Below are 6,892 nucleotides of genomic sequence, written 5' to 3' on the forward strand. Positions count from 1 at the left end.
TCCCAGTTTAAATTAAACTTGTTTATCTCTGGAAAGCATCACATATCTTTAACTAACAGAAGCACAATATTACAGAGCATCCTTCTGCTATAAACAGAGGGCAAATTGAGAGGATGTGGTTCAGGATAATGTTGGTTGATGTGTATTTCAAGCTACTAAGCTTCCTTTTCTTTATGCTTCCCTTTTGTCTGCTTTCCTACAAGATTCAATCTGAGGTTAGATTTTGTAGTTAATAACAACAATAATAAAGATAACGATGTTCATCATTATTATAACACAGTATAGCAAGGCCAAGGAGAGGGTGACAGCACTATAACATATCTGTATCTCAGAAGTGACTGCAACTTCTGAATTTTGCAGAAAAGGTTCTTTTATTCAAGGAAGAACATATTTAAAGATTTTGGATATGAAAAGGTTAGCACCTCAATCATGCTCTAGGCTCAGGCTCTTAGCAATTGTTTTTCTATTTACTTAGAGCACCGATCTCCCCAGATATATTTCTCTTCACAGCTCAGGTGACACTGCCCCTTAGAGGAGGCCTTCCTTAATCATCTTATATAAGAACATCTAATCACGCTCTCCTAATCCTCTGTCTCCTATATTATTATTTTCATTAGTGCTTATAAACACTTGCTACTATACATTTGTTGTTTGTGTTTTACCTATCTTTCTCCCTACAGTATCTACTCCTTGAGAGCGGGGGTTTGATCTGGTTTATGCATTGCTGTATATGTCAGTCCCCAGAAAAGCGTTGATTTAACTAGATATTTATTGAACGAAGAGTAGAACAGAAGACAAGGTTTAGGATGGTTTAGTTAAGAAGCTGTAAACTGCTTTGAAAAAAAAACAGCCAGTTCTATTGTTTATTTTATTGGGGGCATGAACAGGGTATGATTTGAATATGTATGTGTCTTCCTGGGAGCAGCCTAGACATTAGGGTTCAACTGTCTTTGGGACTGGAGGGGGCAAGAAGTGATTCCTTCTTTGCAGTGCTGCCTTCTAAGACAGGTAAGGAACTGTGCGTGCAGGAGATGTTTGGTTTAACTGACTGCTGCTAAAGTCAGTTGACATGTCAGTGGCTCTTTGGTAGCCAAGAAGCTCCTAAATTTGAAGTCCCCATTCTCACCCAAGTTAATTTCCTCTGTGCTATCATTGTTTCCTGTGTTAAGCCTTGGCAAAATTTCTTGCAGATTTTTCTTTAAAGTATAGCTGTATGGTCGTGTGTATCTCCACCTATGATCCATTTCTCAGCTACAGTACAGGACGACGAAGAGCCACACATAATCGGTTCAGATTGGGTGTGGCCTGAGCTGTGTTCTTGGCTCATTTTACTCTGGTTTGGCGAGACCGAAGCCTCCTTTTCTATATTCTTTCTTACTTTCCATAAATTCTTGGTAATCATCAATATTCTTCTGTGTTATGATTTTACGCATATTATTTCCATGACTCCTCATTCATTTCTCTTCTCAATTAAATTGTTTTAGACTAATAGCTCTTAACAAGAGTAGGTCAAGCAATAGGAAGCCAGGTTAGGGAATCAGGGACCATAGGAATGGATACAGCTAGAGAGAGCTATTGTTTTTCATGTAATTTCCTATACTAAACTATTGTTCACTGTAATGTTTGTTGGCTACTACTAGCCCGCTAACCAGTAAATAGAAGGAGAAACTGCGGCCCCATCTTTTGGTCAAATTACTGAATGAAGAGTAGTTAAGTGATAAGTCGGATAGAAGTGAACTCAAAGATGCATAGAAAATTAGATGACAGAAAGGGGTATGAAGTGGAAATTATAGCAGTGTAGGCACTGGCTAAGGGTCCTAAGATGTATTCACGGGAAGGCACAAAACTGGTAAACAGGAAATAGAGGACTGAGTAACTGAGGATGGAAGAAATAAAGGACAGTCAGGTTATAATAATAATAACAAAAATTAGTCATTGCTCTATTTACTACTCTGTGCCAGTCATTATATTAAATATATTTTATGTTTTTTATTTAATTTTTACAGTAATATCATGAAATAAATTCCCTACTCAATGCTGTCATCTCTGTGTTAATTAGGACAGGCATAGAAACATGGATATTTTTTATCTTTTCAGGTTTTTATCTGTTTGGTTGGCATTTTCTTGAGCTGTCTAAGAATGGACATGGTCTTCAGGATTAAGGGATCTCATCCTTCTTGGTTTGCTCAATAGCCACAAGAAAGTCACCTTCCCGATGAGAAAACATAATTACCTTGGCACAGGACAAAGGCTAATACATCTCTTTTGACCATGGAGATCTCATCTATGCATCTTATTTTTTCATATATGCAAACAATTCCATTGAAGTAAAAGTTGGAAGCAGAGTGGTCTGAAGTGTCTTGTGCATTTTTAACAAGAAGGACTTGTAAAGGGCCTGGCAAAAAAAAAAAAAAAAAATTACTACTTAGATACACTCTCAGATTTTCACAATGGTTGTTGTACATAATCCAAAAAAGCATTTAAAACAATGCATATTCAAGTACATTAGCTTGATTTGACAGAAAAGCAATACAAATTGAATAGAACTGAGGCATTTGGGTCTAGAATTTGGTCTCTGCTCCCATTTATTTACATGATTTGCCCCATTCCTTTGTCTTCTCAGCCATTCCTCAACTTTTATTTTATTTTTTTTTGTTTGTTTTAGAATGTTTTCGTACACTTAATATTGGTTATTCTCCATTGATTTTACACTCTTTATTTATTTGTTCCTTAATTAAACATACTACCTCAAATCACTCTAGGCCATATTGGTGATTGAGGAGCCTAGAAATAAAATTCTTCTTCATTCATTAGTCTATGTCCCTATTCAATCAGAAGAAAAGTAGCCTTTCTTTTCCTTCTCTTTATTCCACATTTCTTTCTCTAGTTCAGAGCCAAGTATAACATTTCAAAGTCTATGAAATCAGCTGGATAAGTAGAGAAAAGGTCAATGAATTTACCAGAGTTAGCATGTCAGCTTTTTAAGATACATTTCTTACTTATGTTCTCTCTTTCCCAAAACCTAAATATGTCCTCTAAGGGATTAATATTTGAGTAGAGCTTGGGTGAGGGTAGATTAAATAACCTCTAACGTTTCTTTTAACATTAACTATGTATTTTAAGATTTTATGATGCTTAGTGATTATTTGAAGGAACACTTGATGCTATATAGATAAATAAAAGAAGTTTTGTTTACTCAAGAGCTGAATATGGGTATTAAGGAATTAAGCTTTCATGTGGTGATAGAAGATCCTAGTTTCCTTCCGTCTTGTGACTCCATCATCTTTTAGGATGTTTGACTATTCTGCATTTAGGTAGAAGGTAGCAGAGAGGTATAGGGATGGTATATATTATTTCCACTCAAAATCTGTTAGAAGAACTAGTTGCAAGACACACTGAGATGCAAGTATTACTGGGAAACACAGCTGCTGGCTAAGTAGCTGCTTGCTATCAACAACTCTAAACTATAGAAGCAGGATACAAATCAGTGGACAGGTTGCTTTCTGTGACATATGATTTATGATTTGGAGGTTTAAATTTAAAAAAATTATTTTTCATTGATCTAGAAGGTAACTAAAGATCAATGAAAAATTAAACTCAACTCCATTTTTAACGGCATAAATTTATATTAAAATCTTTCCTTAGAGGGAAAAAAAGGAAAAGGATTAACATACATTTTCTGTACGATGGAGAAATAAATTTAAACCAAGGAATCATCCTTAAACTCTGTCACAAATTTTTAGGGTAACTTAGGTTTGGTGATTTATATTCTTTGACATTTAATTTTTAAATTAAAAAAGTAAATCTTATAATGTTTAATTCAAATGCAAGAAGGCTTAAGAAATAATTTAGAGAAAGATTGCACTCAAAAAATATATATACTTAGAATTGTATATACCAGGGCCTACCAGAATGACTAATGTGGCCATATGTCACAAGTTAATTAAAAGAGACATTAGAGTGGAACCCTCAGGATGGGTCTCAGCAACATAAACAGAAAGAAAGAATAAACATAAAACATAAACATAAAAAGAAATAATCCACCAATGTTTAAGCAATCAATGGTCAAGACCTTAAAATCAGCTCATCCTGCAATTCATGAATAGAACCCACAAATATTAACACTGGCCATCAGCTATAACGATGTAAAAACGTTACCATTTTATGTTTATTTCCTTTAGGAATAATAATAAGCCATTCCTAAAAATATAAAAGGAGGACAATAACATTGCTCTTTGAAAGTTAAACTTTAAGGTCAAAACATTGATATATATAGTTTAAAGAGATGGTGTTATTTTCATCCTTTTAAGACTTACATGTATCTCAGTCAAATATGTTCAGATTGCTAAAGAAAGACTATGCTCATCAAAAATGGAATTGGACAGACATGGAAGCATAGAAGAGGGAACCAGAGGCAGTGTGCTTGGCTTCAGCAAAGCACTGGCAAGAGAGAGGGCTCTGTCTTCAGTGATTATAGTGGGCAGCATCCTGCCTGCAGCCTACACACTTCCATCATGCCCTTCCTTCTAGGAGAGACGAATGGCGACATGACCTCTGCCTTCATACGCAACAAGAAGTCATCTAAGTCAGAGCTGTTTTCCAGGTAATTTATGAGAATGAAATACACTGATCTGCTGATGTGCATATTCTAGGCTTTGAGATAGTCATATTTCTCATTATAAAATAATAGATTTGTTTCAGACTTATAGATCAGTCTTGGTTGATGAATGCATTCTTAGTGTGCTGAACAAATAAAATCCAACCCTACAAGTCTGAGGGCCAGAATCTGACCTGAGGTAAATCGATTAAGTTATTGAATGACAATTTCCCATGTAGGCATTCTGGGAGAAAATATACTTGCTTTCCTTGAGCTTATTAAAATTTCCTTTGTATCACTGCAATAGCTTAGCCATTAAATTTTTATTTTTTTTTTAACTTATAGAGAAATCTTAACTTTCACTTAATACCCAGGTCGATTTACCAAAATGAAAAAAAAAAAAGAAAAAAGAAAAATAAAAGAAAATCTAATAATTTCAATTGAATAGATAAAGAATGCCAATACATATGTTGCCAATTTTACTCCCTATTTCATTTAATTTTAGTCTTTAGAAAAATGTAAATTATCTAAAGACAATATTTACCAACAAATAAGTTAATGAATATATTTTGTAGACTATGTCAAAGTAGACAGTAGCTATAACTGTATCATTTTGCCCACTTTAGTCCATAAAGAAATGTTTTATTTATTGCCAGTTACCTTGCTTAGTGAAAATAGAGCATATGTATTAAGCAAAGTTGCTAATTTTTAGCAAAACCATTATTGTATCAGTGAACATTAATATTCTTGTAGTGGCCCTTTCTGTGTTGAAATAGAAGCATTCCTTTTGATTTATAGCAGGATTTGATTACAGATGCCTCTAGATGTCAGAGACCTCATGTGGTTTCTCTGGATTCTGAAGCCTGAGTTCATGTCACAGAGGAGGGAGAAAATCTGAGCAAACATTGTGTATTATAAAAGGCCTGCACTGGGCAGAGAGCTCTCATGTCAGCAGTGAGCATGTGCCCCAGACAAAGCATAGACCTGTGCCCCAGTCCAATTATCCTTATCGTTAGTGGGAATCCAACTCCCTCTGACTTTTCATCACTTCTAGTCACCTAGGAGACGCACATAGGTTCATTTGCCAAGAATGTCAGAGTTTTTATTTTCACGCTGATGGAAATCAAACACGGTCACTATCCATTTCATCGAAAACACTGGTGAGGCCAGCATAGGAACACCAGTGGTCAAGATATCTAATGGCTGTAATTTCCATGACCTTCATTTCAAAACTCCACCCGATGTAGGGAATTCACACTTAGTCTTAACTACATGGTAAACACAGCAATGTAGCCTTCAGTTGGGTGTGAAGAGTCTTGAGTTCTAGTCCAGGCTGTGCCTTTTTTTTTTTTTTTTTTGTATTATCTATAAAATTAGCTGCAGATTGATTTGGGTTCTCAAAATTTTCGCCATCAAGAATTCCTGCTATTTCCCTTTCTCCATGGTTTGAATGAGCTTGGCTACCAGAATTTACTAAGAGGAAGCTGTGTGGGAGGTGAGGGTTGGGAAAATAATATTATCTGCCATACCAGACATTGTATATATCTATTACCTACTTTCATTCCTATGGCTATCCAATGAGGTAGGTGGGCTTATCTTCAGTTATAAGAAAAGAAAACAAAGTTTCAGAGGGGTCTAAGGGTAAAAAAACTAGTAGGTAGTGCTAGGGCTTTGTACCTCTGAACACTTACTTACTCTATCCATACTATAAATTTTAAAATGAATTATTAAGTACTTGTCAAATAATTTTATATTTCATGATCAAAGACAGGTGTTACCATGATTTAGAATTGCTGTTCAACATGTGACAATGAATTCCATGGTAAGAAGGAAGCCTAAATGATTGCACATACTATTAAACAATGCTGGTAAATCTAGAATTATCAGAGCAGGCAGAGATAAATAAGGGAAGGAAAATGTCACAAATGAGAATAGTTAAGGAGACATCCTGTTTTAAATGGAGGTATCCATAATTTTGGGTGTGAAATAGAACAATGATATGATCTGATTAGTGTTTTAGAAAAGATGATGAAAACGAAAAGGCTAACAATTAGCCTTCTAGTTGAGGGCAAGTGGTAATGAGATTCTCAATAAATCCTCAGTCTATACAAACTTATCTGGGGAAAAATGTACTCATTGAGTTAGATATTTGAAACACTAAAGTAGCTTACAGTAGGGATGATTGGCTAAAACACTAAAAAAATTTTTTAATTATTAGATAATTATAGATTTATAGAAAGATGTAAGGACATGTACAGAAAGTACTGTAAACACTTCGCTCAGCCTCTCTTAAAG

Source organism: Pteropus vampyrus, unplaced genomic scaffold (genome assembly GCF_000151845.1).
Source record: "Pteropus vampyrus isolate Shadow unplaced genomic scaffold, Pvam_2.0 Scaffold32, whole genome shotgun sequence".
Lineage (NCBI taxonomy): Eukaryota > Metazoa > Chordata > Mammalia > Chiroptera > Pteropodidae > Pteropus > Pteropus vampyrus.